Source organism: Pecten maximus, chromosome 5, assembly GCF_902652985.1.
Source record: "Pecten maximus chromosome 5, xPecMax1.1, whole genome shotgun sequence".
Classification (NCBI taxonomy): Eukaryota; Metazoa; Mollusca; class Bivalvia; order Pectinida; family Pectinidae; genus Pecten; species Pecten maximus.
The window spans coordinates 30,085,113-30,106,253 of record NC_047019.1 but is presented as its reverse complement, the minus strand read 5'-3'; the positions used below and the strand labels follow the sequence as shown (position 1 = coordinate 30,106,253).

The following is a 21,141-nucleotide window of genomic DNA, read 5'->3' as shown; positions in this document are numbered from 1 at the left end:
CATGACACTATATCTGATCTCCGTGCGTATTCTCTATAACTACATCGTTATACATGTACTATACAATACCACTCGTTTCTAACGATATTTCATTAACATTTTCCACCATATATGATGAATCAGATGTTCACCAGCAAATATAAATACAAAAACGTCACCGTTTCGACTTATTCACCGGACAGTGAATTTTACTTCGCTTTCCAGTTACATTTCACTAGGAATTATAGAAAGTATTCATTTGGACAAACATAGCTTGCTTCAGTCAAATCCCTGTTTCTGGGTATGTCTCTTTTGAAACAGGTTCTTTTAACGTCACTCAATAGATTGATTTGCTTTGTTGTGTAAGAAACAATTATGAAGTTGATTTTGTTTTGAGACTTGATACATAACATTCATAAAATATCATCTATCCACAACTTTAATTTACAAAATTCGGAAAATATGTTATTTGCACAATATACTTTACCATATTTATACTTAAGAAAGTGATAGCTATGGCCAATCAATTTTGGGAATGCATATTGTTAATCGGATTTACACATTTAAAAAAAAAATCTGTATTTCTTATGATACCGAGCAAGCAAGAATGATTTTTGACATTTTAATGTATAGATGATGATAACGAAGCAATCACATGTCACATATTTATTTAGTATGGTTTTCACGAGTGTGGCATCCTTAGTTGAATTGAAAGCGAGAAAAATATTATCAATCTTAGCAGAGCGAGGTTTCGATCCTCGGACCTCTGGGTTATGGGCCCAGCACGCTTCCACTGCGCCACTCTGCTGATTACATATATAGTTGTAGACGGGATGATTTCACTTTTAAGAGCTACTGATTTCATCAGATTTTGAGTAATGTAGGAAACAAGTGTTAATAACATATTTGTTGGCATATGAAATATTCAAAATATTGACTTTGATGGTTGATTTTTTTTCATCGTAGTTATGAAATACAGATGACATTTTAGCTTAATATTAAACGAAAAAGAAAGTATTATAGCAGAGCGAGGTTTCGATCCTCGGACCTCTGGGTTATGGGCCCAGCACGCTTCCACTGCGCCACTCTGCTAATTAAATTCATTACTGTACAACTATTCATCTGAAGTTGGACATGGATGGATTGCGTCAGCCAAAATAGGGTATTACCTGATGTGAAATCGTCTGTGTTATTTGATGACTATATGTATATGGTGTTTATGATCATTCAAACGTTTGTCCCGTCAAAATTTTCTTGACGAATAGTACACAAGTGCAATTTTGTTATATCAGATCTGATGAATTCAAGTAAATTAATGATGCCAATAAACATTTGAAATAAGATGAAAGCAATATGGTGGCGTAAATTATCATGACAATGTTTCTGGAGATGCAGGTTCGTTTTGTACCTTTTCAATATCTATTTTGTATTCATATTTAGCCCTCGTTGTATCCATATTGAGTTAGAATGATGGTTTCCTGTATTATCTGTTGTGTTTATATACACTTAAAACAATCAATCACATGACACTATATCTGATCTCGGTGTGTGTTCTCTATAACTACATCTTTATACATGTACTATGCCATACCTCTCGTTTCTAACGATATTTCATTAACATTTTCCACCATATATGATGAATCAGATGTTCACCAGCAAATATAAATACAAAAACGTCACCGTTTCGACTTATTCACCGGACAGTGAATTTTACTTCGCTTTCCAGTTACATTTCACTAGGAATTATAGAAAGTATTCATTTGGACAAACATAGCTTGCTTCAGTCAAATCCCTGTTTCTGGGTATGTCTCTTTTGAAACAGGTTCTTTTAACGTCACTCAATATATTGATTTGCTTTGTTGTGTAAGAAACAATTATGAAGTTGATTTTGTTTTGAGACTTGATACATAACATTCATAAAATATCATCTATCCACAACTTTAATTTAGAAAATTCGGAAAATATGTTATTTGCACAATATACTTTACCATATTTATACTTAAGAAAGTGATAGCTATGGCCAATCAATTTTGGGAATGCATATTGTTAATCGGATTTACACATTTAAAAAAAAAATCTGTATTTCTTATGATACCGAGCAAGCAAGAATGATTTTTGACATTTTAATGTATAGATGATGATAACGAAGCAATCACATGTCACATATTTATTTAGTATGGTTTTCACGAGTGTGGCATCCTTAGTTGAATTGAAAGCGAGAAAAATATTATCAATCTTAGCAGAGCGAGGTTTCGATCCTCGGACCTCTGGGTTATGGGCCCAGCACGCTTTTTTTTATCTTTAAAATATACTTTTAATTTTCCCAGCAAATAGGACCCCCGGGGTTGGGGCCCCGAAGGCTCCTCACAGTGCATATAAATCACATATTCAATTAATTTAAATCAAACAATATCACAGTTTTGCTGAATATCACATAATGAAATATCAATGTGAGCCTTGAGTGCTTTTTATCTTTAAAAATAATTTCTTCACAGTTCATTTAAAGCATATTATAGAATTGTATGAAAATATCATATCACAGGCTTTTGCTATAATTCATACATACTAAAAATATCATACGGATTCTTTAATCCTCAATAATACTGTGCTTATAATCAGATATCTAAGACATATGATGTCAAATCCTCTGATACTAGGGAAATATCAATTTCCTTTAATAAATTGTTATCAACAGCAATATACTTTTTAAACAGCCGATGCTTCTTCTTCATCTGGTAATAGAATCGGACATAGTCAAAATATTTTCGAAAAGTGTACTTGAAGAACGTCTTCAAGTTCAATTTAATCATCTTACCAACTACTAGATTACGTCTCTTCAAAATACAGAAACGCACTACACCCAGAAAGAAGTTAATGAAAAACGGATTTGTACGTTTAATTTTCCTTGTGTAACCCAGAAAAATAAGACTTCCAAGAGATATATCCGAAACGTAATTTTGATCAGCAGCCGAAAACAGTTTTTTAATTAACGTTTGAACATAAGCCAAAAAATCCGAAAGTTCTGAGCAGTCAAGAAATAAATGCTGCAAAGTTTCCGAATCAGACGTACAGACTAGACATTGATCACTAACAACAGTGCCAATTTTCTTTAACTTCTCCATCGTAAATATGGTGTTATGTACAATACGAAAGTGAACTTCAATAACATCACAGGGTAAAAAAGGCAAGTACATAATTGCAAAAACTTGTGGAAGACAAACATCATGAAAAATATCTGACCAATATTCAGATGATTTCGGCTTTCGAAAACAATAACGAATAAAACAAGCATAAATATCCCGTGTAGTTTTAGGATGGAGTTGTACAGTTGTTCCACAACCATCCGTATAAGTAATTTTAGGTCCGCAGTCTGTTCTTATATTAGAATGCACATAGTTCAAAATAATTTGTTTATATTTCACTGGAATGCAACTCAAAATAGTTTCATAATCAGATAAAATAGTATCCCTAGAAATATCTGGGTTACTCTCTTTAATAATATCAGCTACAGCATTTGAATTGAGAAACTTGGAAATAACCTCAAACGTCAAATGCTTGACTTTGACAATACCAGCCTTGGCAAAATATTCAATGAAAATAGGCTTGTCGACATTCAAAAACATAGAATTAAAAAACAAAGGTTGTTCGTAAACAAAAAAGGCGTCCTCATTATAGTACACCTCATTCACTGTCTGAAAGGCATACCAAGCCTTTAACATTTCATGATAAACAATGGGCAGTGATCGCAAACATTTGTTTGGAAACTTACAATAAATTACTTCAAATCCAAGATTTAAATCAAGAATTTTGTTAAAGAAATAGCTACACATACACTTCCAGGCTGCTGTACAGGACATATCCAGCCACCTAAATAAAAACTTTAATCTAAATGATCTTAATTTTAACTCAATATCAGGCACATTTAAACCACCAACCTTTCTTTTGCCAATGATAGTGTCATATGCCACTAAATGAGCACCATTTGACCATAAAAAATCAATACAAATCTTCTTAATATCAGTAATAGCTGACAGAGGCATAGTCTGTGAAGTAAGACAATACCAACATCTCGACATCAATAAGGAACTAATTACGGTAGCTCTACCTTGTATGGTTAATTGTCTTTGTGACCACATTCTCAAAATATTTCTTATGGAAGTAACTTTAGTGTCCCAATTCTTTTCATTACATACTCGTAAATCTACACCAACATACACGCCAAGAATGCAAATAACTTGTTCACACAATTTTATCCGAAAATTGTCAAGTTCAGCTTGTGTAATATTTCCATTGCCAATACATAATAATTCTGATTTATCTTTATTCACTTTAGCACCAGAACCCTTACTATATACTTCCAAAAGGTTAAAAACATTTACAATAGACTGTTTATCCTTAAGTGTTAAAGTTGTATCGTCCGCATGTTGATACACTTTTGACTCAAAATTGGTACGAGGAACATTGATACCTGAAACATCAGGAGATTTTAAAATCATTTGTCCCAGAGGTTCCGCAGCTAAAACATATAGCATCGCTGAAATCGGACACCCCTGCCTTACTGAGTTATGGATAGAGATAAACTTAGTTAGATTACCATTGTATTTTACAGAACTAGAAATATTTGTATAAAAAATCTTGATCCAATCAACAAAGTTTCCTCCAAAACCAAATTTTTCTAAAACTTTAAATAAATACTTATGACAAACACGATCAAAAGCCTTCTCTTGATCAATTTTAAGGATATATCCCTCACAATCTTCCTGTGTAGTTAGATCAATGATATCACGGACACAAAAAATTGTGTCCGAAATATCACGACCAACCACACAGCACGATTGAAAGTTTGAAACAATAGAGGGTAAAACAGTTTTTAATCTATCAGACATAACACGTGCTAAAATTTTATAGTCTACATTAAGAAGGCTAATAGGTCTCCAATTTTTCAATAGACTTTGATCACCTCTTTTTTTATATACAAGATTGATAACTCCTTGCCTCATTGTTCTGGTCAATTCTCTATCATCCCAGATACTTTGCACAATACAAGGGAAAACATCTTTCAAATCATCAAAAAAGTGACAATAGAATTCAACGGTCAGACCATCCAATCCGGGACTTTTACCTTTTGACATAGTTAATAATGCTTTTTGTATTTCATCAACAGTCACAGGCGAATCACACCTTACTCTATCCTCATCAGTAACTTTTTTGTCAATAAATGATAAAAGATTATCTATATCACTATCATTTGTTTCAATACAATTATACAATTTATTATAAAAACTGAATATTTCATTAGACATCTCATCACAAGAAGTCAATACATTTCCATCTATGTCCTGTAAACATTTAATAGTATTACAATTCTGTCTATACTTCTCAAGTTTTAAAAAATAACTGGTGTTTTTATCACCATCTACGGCCCATTTCGCTTTTGACCTCAAAACAGCACCATTACATTTTTCCTTTTCAAACTTTTCTAAACTCTGTCTTAATTCATCATACTTAGTACAATCAAAAGGTTTCCCATTAGCTATATCACAAGAAAAACCCTGTAATTTATTCTGAATCCTATAAAACTCGGACATCCGTAACTTACGTCGGTCCTTACCATATACCTGAGAGAATCTCTTTATCTTATACTTGAGATTATCCCACCAAACTTTCGGCTCATCCACATATAAAGGACACTTCTTAGCAGAATTAATTATAGACCTTATTTTTGTATTAAAATCTTCTTCTAACAAAAAACAATTATTAAAAATCCATATACCTGGACCTTTACTGCCAAAATCACAGTCAATTCTCATTACAACAAAGCTATGATCACTAAATGAGGTATCATTATAGTAAACATTTTGTATATAAGAACTTAAACTTTTAGACACTAAAAAGTAATCTATCCGACTTTGTGATAAAGTGTCATTACTCACTCTTTTACGAGAAAATATAGAACTATTCTTATTTCTATTTCTCCAAATATCATAGATATTACAATTAAACATAAGACGTTTCAAAGCCGACACACTTGGATTTACCGTATGCGCCGTGATACCTGTACGATCTATAGTAGAAAGTGTAGTGTTAAAATCACCCCCTGTAATCAGATTCTCTGAAAAAGGTTCTAACCAAAGTTGTAAATGTTCAAAAAATACTTTCCTGTCATTTACAATATTCGGGGCATAAATATTTACAATATTCCACTCAATATCTTCAATTTTTATCTTAACACGTAACACTCTTCCATTATAACCATCAAAATCAATTACACTATCTTTAAAATCATTAGCAATTAATATAGCGACACCTTTTCTGTTGTCATTGCTATTATTAAAAATAATCTTACCCTGCCACAAATGGCGTATCTGATCTACAAACATATCATCCCAAAACGTTTCTTGTAACAGCACAACTTTATAATTATTATGCTGAAAATACTCAAATAGATTTTTAACTTTTACAACATCCCTCAGTCCGTTTACGTTTATAGATAAAACAGTAAACATTAGAAAAAACAACAAGACAAAGTTCATTACAGACATTCCTTGACTTTTTTAGCTTTCTTCTTCTTTTTCTTTTTCGTAACTCCACCATCGCCAACTTTTATTTTCAGAAAATCTCTACTCTGTACAGAACTATGTCTATCAGGGCAACTCTTTTCCTCTTCCCCCTCCTCCGTGCCCTCATCGTCCCAGAACTTGGAACACTCAGGTTGAGCGAGTACATCGCCGAAACATACATCATTTTTGTCGGTGTCCTGACTAACAACAGACTGCTGTGACAAAGTAAAAGTCTCGCCAGAGCTATCGATATCATCCTGATCGCTGGTGCTCATAGACTCAGAGTCACCATCATTCCCATCAGACAACGGAATAGGCTCCGTAGCATGGTTACATTCCACAACAGAATGGGAATCACTGTCATTAGTAACGACCGTATCCTCTCCCTCCGAATGAGTGTCATACGTATTATCGCCCGTGTCAAAACAGCTACATTCATACCGGCCGCACCGATCACACAATGACTCTACATGCCTGGGCGCGCACGAACAGTCACACAGGTAACGAATTTCTCCACACCTGGTACACGGCTGAGTTTTACAAGCCCGTCTGAAATGGCCTTGACCTCCACATGTGTAACAAACAAACTGCGGACAGTCACGAAACAAATGTTGGTCTGAGTAACACAGAGAGCAAACCTTCATCTGGTTATCATGAATAACCCGGTAATATTCATTTCCAAATTTCATGGTATACGGCAGCGATTTCAATGTTTGTGGTAATTTAACTCGCACATATCGAGTGCCATCAGCAACACTAGTGCCCTGATAATATCTACGTTTAATGGGCGACACTATTTCCACATTAAGCTGCTCGAGCTTGCTCACAATGTCAGTGTCACTAACATACGCCGGAAGGTGAAGAAAACTCACAAGGGTAAACCGTTGCGTAATATCGCGACATTCGAACCTTTTCCCATCAATGAGTACACCATCCAACAAAATGTTAATACCTGCTCTCCCCTCAAGGGTGACTTCAAACAGATTTCCAGATTTTGGAACACACGCAAAAACTGAACCCTCGCCACAAAGTTCGACAATTTCCGTAATTACACGAGCCGCTTTGACATTTTTATTGTCTAAAACATCCAAAACAACAGTATTTTCTTTGGCATATTGTCTCTTCGAAACAGAACCTCCGGGGGCCGCCATCCCCGCCGGTAAATCCCGGACACAGGAATCTCCAAAATATCACTAAATACAGTGAAATGTCACATAATAATTATTTGAATGCAAACAGCAATATCACAACAATGTAAATTCACAATGACAGGGTCACAGACCCAAGCTTACCACCGATGTTGACAGATTTTATCTACGTATATAGACAAGCGTCCATTCGTATGAAAATCCAAACCGGAAGTCTCAGGGATGATTTCACTTTTAAGAGCTACTGATTTCATCAGATTTTGAGTAATGTAGGAAACAAGTGTTAATAACATATTTGTTGGCATATGAAATATTCAAAATATTGACTTTTATGGTTGATTTTTTTTCATCGTAGTTATGAAATACAGATGACATTTTAGCTTAATATTAAACGAAAAAGAAAGTATTATAGCAGAGCGAGGTTTCGATCCTCGGACCTCTGGGTTATGGGCCCAGCACGCTTCCACTGCGCCACTCTGCTAATTAAATTCATTACTGTACAACTATTCATCTGAAGTTGGACATGGATGGATTGCGTCAGCCAAAATAGGGTATTACCTGATGTGAAATCGTCTGTGTTATTTGATGACTATATGTATATGGTGTTTATGATCATTCAAACGTTTGTCCCGTCAAAATTTTCTTGACGAATAGTACACAAGTGCAATTTTGTTATATCAGATCTGATGAATTCAAGTAAATTAATGATGCCAATAAACATTTGAAATAAGATGAAAGCAATATGGTGGCGTAAATTATCATGACAATGTTTCTGGAGATGCAGGTTCGTTTTGTACCTTTTCAATATCTATTTTGTATTCATATTTAGCCCTCGTTGTATCCATATTGAGTTAGAATGATGGTTTCCTGTATTATCTGTTGTGTTTATATACACTTAAAACAATCAATCACATGACACTATATCTGATCTCCGTGCGTATTCTCTATAACTACATCGTTATACATGTACTATACAATACCACTCGTTTCTAACGATATTTCATTAACATTTTCCACCATATATGATGAATCAGATGTTCACCAGCAAATATAAATACAAAAACGTCACCGTTTCGACTTATTCACCGGACAGTGAATTTTACTTCGCTTTCCAGTTACATTTCACTAGGAATTATAGAAAGTATTCATTTGAACAAACATAGCTTGCTTCAGTCAAATCCCTGTTTCTGGGTATGTCTCCTTTGAAACAGGTTCTTTTAACGTCACTCAATATATTGATTTGCTTTGTTGTGTAAGAAACAATTATGAAGTTGATTTTGTTTTGAGACTTGATACATAACATTCATAAAATATCATCTATCCACAACTTTAATTTAGAAAATTCGGAAAATATGTTATTTGCACAATATACTTTACCATATTTATACTTAAGAAAGTGATAGCTATGGCCAATCAATTTTGGGAATGCATATTGTTAATCGGATTTACACATTTAAAAAAAAAATCTGTATTTCTTATGATACCGAGCAAGCAAGAATGATTTTTGACATTTTAATGTATAGATGATGATAACGAAGCAATCACATGTCACATATTTATTTAGTATGGTTTTCACGAGTGTGGCATCCTTAGTTGAATTGAAAGCGAGATAAATATTATCAATCTTAGCAGAGCGAGGTTTCGATCCTCGGACCTCTGGGTTATGGGCCCAGCACGCTTCCACTGCGCCACTCTGCTGATTACATATATGGTTGTAGACGGGATGATGTCACTTTTAAGAGCTACTGATTTCATCAGATTCTGAGTAATGTAGGAAACAAGTGTTAATAACATATTTGTTGGCATATGAAATATTCAAAATATTGACTTTGATGGTTGATTTTTTTCATCGTAGTTATGAAATACAGATGACATTTTAGCTTAATATTAAACGAAAAAGAAAGTATTATAGCAGAGCGAGGTTTCGATCCTCGGACCTCTGGGTTATGGGCCCAGCACGCTTCCACTGCGCCACTCTGCTAATTAAATTCATTACTGTACAACTATTCATCTGAAGTTGGACATGGATGGATTGCGTCAGCCAAAATAGGGTATTACCTGATGTGAAATCGTCTGTGTTATTTGATGACTATATGTATATGGTGTTGATGATCATTCAAACGTTTGTCCCGTCAAAATTTTCTTGACGAATAGTACACAAGTGCAATTTTGTTATATCAGATCTGATGAATTCAAGTAAATTAATGATGCCAATAAACATTTGAAATAAGATGAAAGCAATATGGTGGCGTAAATTATCATGACAATGTTTCTGGAGATGCAGGTTCGTTTTGTACCTTTTCAATATCTATTTTGTATTCATATTTAGCCCTCGTTTTTTTAAAAAAAAACCAATTAAAATTTTTGGGAAAAAATTTAAAAAATTAAAATTTTTGTTTTTTTTTCCCTGTGATAGCATTAATATTAGTTGAAACGAGAGTACTATTAGGCTACTGATTTATAGTTTTGAGTTGGAACCTAGTTTAATAAAAATTTTATATAAATTAAAAGTTTGACTCTGATTTTGCTGAATCAATCATTACTAATACATAATAATTATTATGAAGGATTATTAGACTTGGTTATGCCAATTGTTCATGGCATTTTACGATTTTTATAATAATATTAAAATGTATTAGGATGATTATCAAAATAGGTATTAGATGAATGTTATTATTTAAGAAATAATTATGTTTTATATAAATTGTCTAAATTGTCGATTCCCGCATTTTGTATAACTATAATATACATTCATAATTAACCATAATTCATCATATAAAATTGATGGAAATTCATTATATTTTTGGACCAATTTGTTTTAATTTCAACTTTCTTATATTTTACATCACTTTCTTATAATTTGAAATATAATGTTATTTTAACACTTAAAATCAATCACAATACATACATGGTTTCTATAACACAATTTCTTCTTAACCTTTTCATGATTATAATTCTTTAACCCATTCCATCTAAATGACTTCTTTACCAATTTAATAAAAGTACTTTTACTTATTCGGTAATTTATATAACTTACTTACAATGATTCGATTATAGAATTATTTAATAAAGTTTAACTTATTCCAATCTTTAATTTTGTATCATTTGAATAATCTTTAATCATATAATTAATTTTTTAAAAACATTTATTGATTTTAAATATAAAAATTTACTTCTAAATATCAGTCAATCAATTTTAATATTTGTAAAATTATTTAAAAACAATTTTATCTTTAGTTATGAAACAATTATTGATGATTTTTGTTTAATGAATCACATTAAAAAAATTTATTTATTAATTAATTAAAACTTATTTAATTTTAAGAAAGATGTTATAACAATATGTCATTTATTGATTAAGCTTTCAATAATTGTTATATTTAAGAAATAAGATAATTTTCGAATTAGAGATCAACCTTTGCACTATGGTATAATTTTCAGTGACCCTACTTATTAATTGAAGCGAAAAGTTTACCTTTAAGAAAAGTAGATCATCGACTTGATAGGCAGTCAGTCATAACTGTCTTCAATATCAATTGTACGTGATTTTCATTTGAGACTATGAATTCATATATTTAGGATTAATTAAAAAGATTATAAGCAATGTTGTATAACTTCAAATTTGATTCAGGTTCTTTTCTTTTCATTTTAATACATTTTTTCAATTTGACAATAATAATATGGTTTGAGAGTTGTCTAATACTCTGATTCACAGAGATCATTAATCTCTTAAATTTCTCTACTTTCTTGAATTGACATATTGTTTCTATCCAATAGGTTATTCATAAATCATAATTATATAAATATTAAAATATCTTCGAATTGTCCGAAATTTTTTCTTTCAATTTTCATAATTCAATTGATGAATTATTTGAACAATGTCAATTAATCAAATACTTTGTATTTTCTTTAAATACATTATTATTGCATAGTTTCTATTGTTTTTCAAATTTTTATTATTTTAACATGTTTATAAATTAATATTTCTATAATCTATTTCTATTTGAAATATGTCAATTTCAATAACTTACTTTCTAATTCATAACAACAATTTTGACAATTACTCGTTTTCACATATATAACATCTTTCACAATATTATAATCAATGTTTCGCAATTTATAAAGATATTTGAACAACTAAAAACTTTTTATCTTTAACATTGCATCCAAGTTGAATTAAATTCATGAAAAATATATATCTTCAGACAGTTTGATCTCGGACTTTTGTTTTAGGACCTACTTCCAAGATCTGCTTGTTGAGAAATGTTTAGAGATGATTCTTTTAATACGTATTCAACAATCTTGTAATTAAAATTGTAAAAATTTTGAATAAATTTAAATATTATTAGGGTGATTTTTTCATTTAGTTAGAAATCAATAATTTATTAATTTAAAAAAAAAGTATTTATCAAAGAGATTGATCCTCGGACCCTGGTTAGGTTCCGCACGCTCCACATTGTGCATCAATTTTCGACAATATTCATTGAAATTGGAAAGTGATGTTGCCTAGAATAAAATTTGATTGACTGTTTGTTATTTGATTAATCGCATATTGTGTTATTATAATTAAAACGTTTATTCCAGAATTTGATCTGATTTTAGCACACGTATACAATTTTGTTATACAATCATCTGAATTCAGGAATTTATTTGAGTAATAATTAATGACATTTTAATTGATAAAGTTAAACATGTTATATCATGAACTTTGTCCAGTCAATTTTTAATTTAAATCATATTTGTATTAAATTTACCAAGTTGTGATGATGCAATGAATTAAATAGTTAATTATGCTATTATTCAAATTTAATGAAACTATTCAACTTTCCATATATTTTTTAATATTTGCTTTTCATTATGTTTAAAATGTATTCTTAATTTTGTTTATCTTAAACTATAACACATTTGCGTACTTATATGAACAATGTTTACATATTTATAACTATTAAATTTATTAATTTCACCATTATTGAATATGTTCACGACAATAAATGTTTCACTTATAACAATATTACATTACTATTTATTTCATAGAAGTTATTGATACAAGCTTCTTCAATTTATTACATTTCCGAAACACTTTTCAGTCAAACTGTTTCTTGGAATAGTTTGAACGGTTTCTTTACGTAATTTGATTCTTTGTTAATAAAATATGAATATATTTATTTTAATTATTTACATATTCATAAATATATCTTCAAATTTTATTTAGAAATTCGTTAAAAAGTTTTTGCACATGATTACAATTTATTAAAAAATTATATATGCAATAATTTGTGAATCTTATTTAATGATTAACATCTATCAAATAATTTAATTTATATGTTTGCAGATGATGTTCATATTAGAAAAATAATATCAAGACATGTGATTTCTATTGGTTTTCGATGGCTTCCTATTAATAAACTGATTATATTACATAAGCAAGGTTTGATCCGACTTGTGTGGCCACAGCTTCACTGCAATAATATTAATATATTTAGATGGGCATATTATTAATTACGATTTATAATTTTTTGTAGTATGATAAACAAGATTTATTATATTGAAAAAATAAATTTAGACGTTTGATTCTACTTGTTAGTATTATTAAAAAGCCTATTTCATAATTATTAACGAAAGAATAGTATTCAACGAGTTTCGATCATATTGGATATGCCTAACGTTCTTTTTCATCTAATATTAATTTTGACATATATATTAATGAATTGATGATAGCAATAGGTTTATTACCTATGATATGGTGAATTATGACATACTTATAATGTGTTTGAAATATAACATTTTCTGAAATTTGGATGTTACAAGTCAATTTTGTTTCATATTGTAATCATAAATTAATTGATGCCATAATCTGAATAAGATTATCAATATTAAGAGTAAATATCATGACAAATGTTCTGAAAGTTGTTTTACTTTCAATACTATTTGTATCATTACCCATTATAATTGTCAATGATGTTTCGTATTATCATTGATTTAATACAAATATCAATCACATTGATGTGACTGTTGTTTTAACCTTTATATTATTTAACGTTTCAACATAGTTCTTACATTTTATATAGATCAATTTAAATATTAATAATACATAAAATACTTTAAAAATTATTACGGACAGTGATTTATTGTCAGCTTTCAATTACATCATAAATTATAGAAATATTCATTGGAACTTTCTATCATTTCATTTATAATGTATTCCTTTGAAAGTTTTTACGTCATATGTTAGTTTAGCAATTTGAAAATATTATGAATAGTTGATTTTTCTTATAATAAATTCAGAAAATCACATCATATTAATTAAATATTGGAATATTTTGCACATACTTTACAAATATATAAATTTTTAATGGCATCATTTTATGAATCTGTTAATCGATTCCATTAAAAATTGTATTTAATGAGATTATAAATGATTGTTACATTTTAATGTATATGATGATACATCCTGTCATACTATTTAAATTTTGACGATATGCACTATTGATTAAGGGAAAAATTTTCATCTAGCGACGTTTCGATAACTACTCTTGGTAATTACCAAATTCAACTGGCATTGCTTTCAATATATGGGTTTAGGCATGATTCATTTAGAACTACTGATTTCAATATTTTAGTATTTTGAAAGTTTAATGATTTGTTGCAAAAATGTTTTAATATTGATTATGTTGATTTTTTGATATTTAATAAGAATTGATTCGTAAAATATTACAATAAATAGTATTTTCATCGATGTTTCCTATTTATGCCAATAACATTCAAACTTACAAAGCGATTGGCTAATTAATCAATTGTTGAATTCACTAGTTGACATTGATATATTGCGTTGTAAATGGGTATTCCTTTGAAAGTGTTCTATTTTGATGTATTAATTGTTAAATCATTCAACATTGTCCCTAAATAATTCTTTATTAATATTAACAGTTGAATTGTTATCACTTAATAATTAAATAATTACCATAAATGAGTTAGAACGAATGGTTGGCCGTAATTATCATGACAATTTTCTTTGATATCATGTTTTGTACTTTTATCATTTGTCATTTACCTCGTTACAATATGAATTAATGATTATCTTTATATTGTGTATATAATAAATCATTCATACTTTCTGATCCCGTCTATTTCTATAATCTTTATGTATTAAAACATATTAAGAATTTATTAATTTCACATAATTGAAACAATTTACCACAATAAATAAAGCACGTTTCGACTTATTCACCGGACAGTGAATTTTACTTCGCTTTCCAGTTACATTTCACTAGGAATTATAGAAAGTATTCATTTGGACAAACATAGCTTGCTTCAGTCAAATCCCTGTTTCTGGGTATGTCTCCTTTGAAACAGGTTCTTTTAACGTCACTCAATAGATTGATTTGCTTTGTTGTGTAAGAAACAATTATGAAGTTGATTTTGTTTTGAGACTTGATACATAACATTCATAAAATATCATCTATCCACAACTTTAATTTAGAAAATTCGGAAAATATGTTATTTGCACAATATACTTTACCATATTTATACTTAAGAAAGTGATAGCTATGGCCAATCAATTTTGGGAATGCATATTGTTAATCGGATTTACACATTTAAAAAAAAAATCTGTATTTCTTATGATACCGAGCAAGCAAGAATGATTTTTGACATTTTAATGTATAGATGATGATAACGAAGCAATCGCATGTCACATATTTATTTAGTATGGTTTTCACGAGTGTGGCATCCTCAGTTGAATTGAAAGCGAGAAAAATATTATCAATCTTAGCAGAGCGAGGTTTCGATCCTCGGACCTCTGGGTTATGGGCCCAGCACGCTTCCACTGCGCCACTCTGCTGATTACATATATAGTTGTAGACGGGATGATGTCTCTTTTAAGAGCTACTGATTTCATCAGATTTTGAGTAATGTAGGAAACAAGTGTTAATAACATATTTGTTGGCATATGAAATATTCAAAATATTGACTTTTATATTTGATTTTTTTTCATCGTAGTTATGAAATACAGATGACATTTTAGCTTAATATTAAACGAAAAAGAAAGTATTATAGCAGAGCGAGGTTTCGATCCTCGGACTTCTGGGTTATGGGCCCAGCAAGCTTCCACTGCGCCACTCTGCTAATTAAATTAATTGTTGTACAACTATCCATCTGAAGTTGGACATGGATGGATTGCGTTAGCAAAAATAAATAGGGTATTTACCTTATTGGAAATTTTCTGTGTTTTTTATGACTATATGTACATGGTGTTTATGATCATTCAAACGTTTGTCCCTAATTAATTTTCTTGACGAATAGTAGACAAGTGCAATTTTGTTAGATCATATCGGATAAATTCAAATAAATTAATGATACCAATAAAGTTTTGAAATAAGATGAAAGCAAAATGGTGACGTAAATGATCAAGACAATGTTTCTGGAGATGCAGGTTCGTTTTGTACCTTTTCAATATTTATTTTTTAATTCATATTTAGCCCTCGTTGTATCCATATTGAGTTAGAATGATGGTTTCCTGTATTATCTGTTGTGTTTTTATACACTTAAAACAATCAATCACATGACACTATATCTGATCTCCGTGTGTGTTCTCTATAACTACATCGTTATACATGTACTATACAATACCTCTCGTTTCTAACGATATTTCATTAACATTTTCCACAATATATGATGAATCAGATGTTCACCAGCAAATATAAATACAAAAACGTCACCGTCTCGACTAATTCACCGGACAGTGAACTTTACTTCGCTTTCCAGTTACATTCCACTAGAAATTATAGAAAGTATTCATTTGGACAAACATAGCTTGCTTCAGTCAAATCCCTGTTTCTGGGCATGTCTCCTATGAAACAGGTTCTTTTAACGTCACTCAATAGATTGATTTGCTTTGTTCTTTAAAAAAAATTATGAAGTTGATTTTGTTTTGAGACTTGATACATAACATTCATAAAATATCACCTATTCACAACTTTAATTTACAAAATTCGGAAAATATGTTATTTGCACAATATACATTTATATATTTTATCATATTTATTCTTTAGAAAGTGATAGCTATGGCCAATCAATTTTGGGAATGCATTTCGTTAATCGGATTTACATATTTTAATAAAAAAAATCTGTATTTCTTATTACGGGGCAAGCAAGAATGATTTTTGACATTTTAATGTATAGATGATGATAACGAAGCAATCACATGTCACATATTTATTTAGTATGCTTTTCACGAGTGTGGCATCCTTAGTTGAATTGAAAGCGAGAAAAATATTATCAATCTTAGCAGAGCGAGGTTTCGATCCTCGGACCTCTGGGTTATGGGCCCAGCACGCTTCCACTGCGCCACTCTGCTGATTACATATATGGTTGTAGACGGGTGATCTCACTTTTAAGAGCTACTGATTTCATCAGATTTTGAGTGATGTAGGAAACAAATGTTAATAACATATTTGTTGGCATATGAAATATTCAAAATATTGACTTTTATGTTTGATTTTTTTTTTCATCGTAGTTATGAAATACAGATGACATTTTAGCTTAATATTAAACGAAAAAGAAAGTATTATTATAGCAGAGCGAGGTTTCGATCCTCGGACCTCTGGGTTATGGGCCCAGCACGCTTCCACTGCGCCACTCTGCTAATTATATTCATTATTGTACAACTATTCATCTGAAGTTGGACATGGATGGATTGCGTCAGCCAAAATAGGGTATTTACCTGATTGGAAATTGTCTGTGTTATTTGATGGCTATATGTATATGGTGTTTATGATCACTCAAACGTTTGTCCCGTCAAAATTTTCGTGACGAATAGTACACAAGTGCAATTTTGTTATATCATATCGGACAAATTCAAATAAATTAATGATACCAATAAACTTTTGAAATAAGATGAAAGCAAAATGGTGACGTAAATGATCAAGACAATGTTTCTGGAGATGCAGGTTCGTTTTGTACATTTTCAATATCTATTTTTATTCATATTTAGCCCTCGTTGTATCGATATTGAGTTAGAATGCTGGTTTCTTGTACTATCTGTTGTGTTTATATACACTTAAAACAAGTATGAGTACGATTTTCACCGCTAATATATAAATCCTCATACTTCACCGTTTCGTCTCATTCACCTGACAGTGAACTCTATTTATTTATTTACTTTCTCATGAAAGAGTTTAGAAATAATATTTATTGATACATGTACTAACACTTTAAATGAAAATCAATTCCCGATTTCTTTGTCATTGTCATTAACCGATGCGATAGATATGTTTAGGTACATACTTTATATAAAAACATTTTTCATTATATATTATGACTGAAAACCGTATGACTACGTTTCGACATTTCAATTTATTGGATAATTTATATATGTAAGTTCTTCATAAGTGAACATGAAACACATTCAAATAAAACGATAGCTAATTTATCCGTCGGTAAATTAGTCCAGGACATATAACATTATCAGTTTTCATTATATATTATGAATGGAAATATTAGATCTCTAAGTATTTGTCTGAAATATTTTTAAATACAAGTAATTGACAGACACCAGACGGAATTCTGTTCTCTCAGATTTCTTCCATTAAAATGAATGATTGATATTCCACCAATAGGAAATAAGTCAAATTGGAATGATAGTGTAGATTAAGGACACAAGTTTTCTTAAGATGCATGTTGATGAAGACCATATGAAATATTCAAAACAATTATCGTAATCATGAAATTAAGATGAATATGTGATACCCTAAAGTATAAAAAGAAAAAAAAAAAAAGAAAAAAAAAATTATCATAGCAGAGCGAGGTTTCGATCCTCGGACCTCTGGGTTATGGGCCCAGCACGCTTCCACTGCGCCACTCTGCTAACTTGACTTGTTCAAATACGTCTATTCATCTAAAATTGGACATGGATCGATTGCGTCAGCCAAAGGAGAGTAGTTACAATGTACTGTTATTAAATACAAATCAAACATAATGAAAATATAATGGAAAATCATATTAGTGACAATGTCTTAATGTACAGCTTCATTAAATATTACGATAGCTGCATAATTCCAGGACATAAGTAACACAACACTACAATAACATTACCATGGTACATGTATTACATATCAAGTATGGAAATCGTATTTGTTAGTTATGATTATTTTCTTAGATTTGATATCTTAATGAACAAATGTTGAAAGGAAGTAATTTAACATTTACTGAAAATATTTTCATCAAAAATCTTATTCTGAGGAAGAACAGATTATTTTGTTTTATTCATTTATTATGACCGTTCATGAGCGTGTTATTTTTCGTTGAATTGAAATGGAGAATAAAGTTAATCTTAACAGAGCGAGGTTTCGGTCGTTGGACCTCTGGGTTATTGGCCAAACACGCTTCCAGACAAAAGCCTATACTCTGCCTTAACACATACATCAAACCCTACCCAGACCCATACACCCTAATCCCCACACAAAGCCCTACATACTGTCTAAACCTTACATCATATCCCTACCCAAACCCATAACCCTAGCCCCCACACATAACCTTACACTCTGTATTTACCCATATACCATATACTTACCAAAACACACACACCCTAACCCCAACAAAAAGCTCTACACTCTGTCTAACAAATAAATCATATCCCTATCCACACCCATACACCCTAACCCCAACAAAAAGCCCTACACTCATTCTAAATCAATACATCATATCTACCCAAACCCGTATACCCTAATCCCGATACAAGCTTTTCTCTCTGTTTAAACCCATACACCATATCCCTAGCCACATCCACACACCCTAACCCCCCACACAAAGCCCTACACTCTGTCTAAACCAATACACCATATCTCTAACCACACCCACACACCCTAACCCCCCACACAAAGCCCTACACTCTGTCTAAACCAATACACCATATCCCTAGCCACATCCACACACCCTAACCCCCCACAAAAAGCCCTACACTCTGTCTAAACCAATACATCCTATCTCTAACCAAACCCATTGACCCTAATCCCACAGAAAGCCTTACTCTCTGCGATGCACCCTACCCATACAAAATCCGCTAAACTAATCCTTTCTATTCCCATACTCTCCTTAAATTTTTACCAAACCCATTCAACTAAACAACCTTTTTCTCCATACCCATTTACAATCCCAACTGTGTCCATGTTCTACAACCTGCCCATACCGGAGATTCTAATGAATCCTCACCTTCAATATATTACATCAACATACTTTACAAATGTATAACGAAACCAAGAACATAAAGTACATTAAGTACATTATATAGTCATATGACTATACAACCCATTATAGGAGATATACAATTGGATATGTATATTAAACTATCACACGTGTTTAGACAGACGTGCGATAAAATTCTCAACACTCCTTAAACTTAATATTAATCACCAGTTGATATGATGGTTTTAATATAAATATGACGTTAATAGTCAGAAACACACAAAATACATCAACATACCTTAACAACAATGTCTCCCCGATATCTTTTAAATCGAGGTATATCTTAAAGATGATTTACGTTTATAGGATAAAGGAACTTATTTTATTTTACCTTAGATACATTTATCAAATTTTCACTATTGTTTTACGTTTCTTTAATACAGTTGATTAAATATAAGCATTAGTTATAAAGATTTCCTAAATATTTGATGCAGACTTATCAGAAAAATATTCGTCATTTTTTTATCATTTATATCATCTTAGCATCAATGTTCAAAAATAATAAGTGTCTAATCTGTTACGGAGCTCCACATGTATCTTCCTTCAGGTCACTAGACAATGGATGTAGTCAGAACCTACCATTTAGTTTACCCTTCCATCAGGGTTTTAAGACCCAGTGACCAGAGTCTCTTTGTAAGGATGTTAATTTTAACTATAAAATGTACTGAGTAAGTTGTAGGGGAGGTTACTCGAGTAAAATGACGGTTAACATTGTGCGGCCATAGTCTCGTCTCTGGAAAAATGCATTCATTATAATATAGGTCAGTTTAGTAAAAATATTGTCTTCATCCGTACTCCATTTCACAAATCCAGAAACGCACGTGGCCATCCAAACACCAATGCCATACTGAACTTTACCCTATGACAAAACCACCAGATGGAAACTGCTTGTTTTAATTTTGACTTCATCCTTCAACAGGAAATAGCTTATTGAAGAAGACAATGCAATAAATATTTAGAATGCAATATTTGTGGAACCCCTGTCAAATGATTATGTCTGTCAGTGTTAATTAGCAGAATGGCGCAGTGGAAGCGTGCTGGGCCCATAACCCAGATATGCAAGAATAGAAACCTCGTTCTGCTTTCATATTTTCTTATTTTTCCATCTTATCTTAATCTAACGATCACGTCACATATTCATCTTTATTTCATGATTAGGTTTAAAGGAATCATATGGCAAGATAGGATTATCTGACTATCAAGTATTGACTCAT

General features: G+C 31.2%; 10 non-coding genes across 10 annotated transcripts; all 10 read right to left on the bottom strand.

Moving 5' to 3' along the window:
• Window positions 1–715: 715 nt before the first annotated feature.
• On the bottom strand, window positions 716–787 carry Trnam-cau. Its single transcript has one exon. It is a non-coding gene; the product is annotated as a tRNA-Met (tRNA).
• A 212-nt stretch (window positions 788–999) lies between these two features.
• On the bottom strand, window positions 1,000–1,071 carry Trnam-cau. The gene has a single exon. It is a non-coding gene; the product is annotated as a tRNA-Met (tRNA).
• Window positions 1,072–8,096: 7,025 nt separating this feature from the next.
• Window positions 8,097–8,168, bottom strand: Trnam-cau. Its single transcript has one exon. It is a non-coding gene; the product is annotated as a tRNA-Met (tRNA).
• A 1,145-nt stretch (window positions 8,169–9,313) lies between these two features.
• Window positions 9,314–9,385, bottom strand: Trnam-cau. Its single transcript has one exon. It is a non-coding gene; the product is annotated as a tRNA-Met (tRNA).
• Window positions 9,386–9,596: 211 nt separating this feature from the next.
• Window positions 9,597–9,668, bottom strand: Trnam-cau. Its single transcript has one exon. It is a non-coding gene; the product is annotated as a tRNA-Met (tRNA).
• Window positions 9,669–15,455: 5,787 nt separating this feature from the next.
• Trnam-cau lies at window positions 15,456–15,527 on the bottom strand. The gene has a single exon. It is a non-coding gene; the product is annotated as a tRNA-Met (tRNA).
• A 212-nt stretch (window positions 15,528–15,739) lies between these two features.
• On the bottom strand, window positions 15,740–15,811 carry Trnam-cau. The gene has a single exon. It is a non-coding gene; the product is annotated as a tRNA-Met (tRNA).
• Window positions 15,812–16,970: 1,159 nt separating this feature from the next.
• Trnam-cau lies at window positions 16,971–17,042 on the bottom strand. Its single transcript has one exon. It is a non-coding gene; the product is annotated as a tRNA-Met (tRNA).
• Window positions 17,043–17,258: 216 nt separating this feature from the next.
• Trnam-cau lies at window positions 17,259–17,330 on the bottom strand. Its single transcript has one exon. It is a non-coding gene; the product is annotated as a tRNA-Met (tRNA).
• A 1,149-nt stretch (window positions 17,331–18,479) lies between these two features.
• Trnam-cau lies at window positions 18,480–18,551 on the bottom strand. Its single transcript has one exon. It is a non-coding gene; the product is annotated as a tRNA-Met (tRNA).
• Window positions 18,552–21,141: the final 2,590 nt, after the last annotated feature.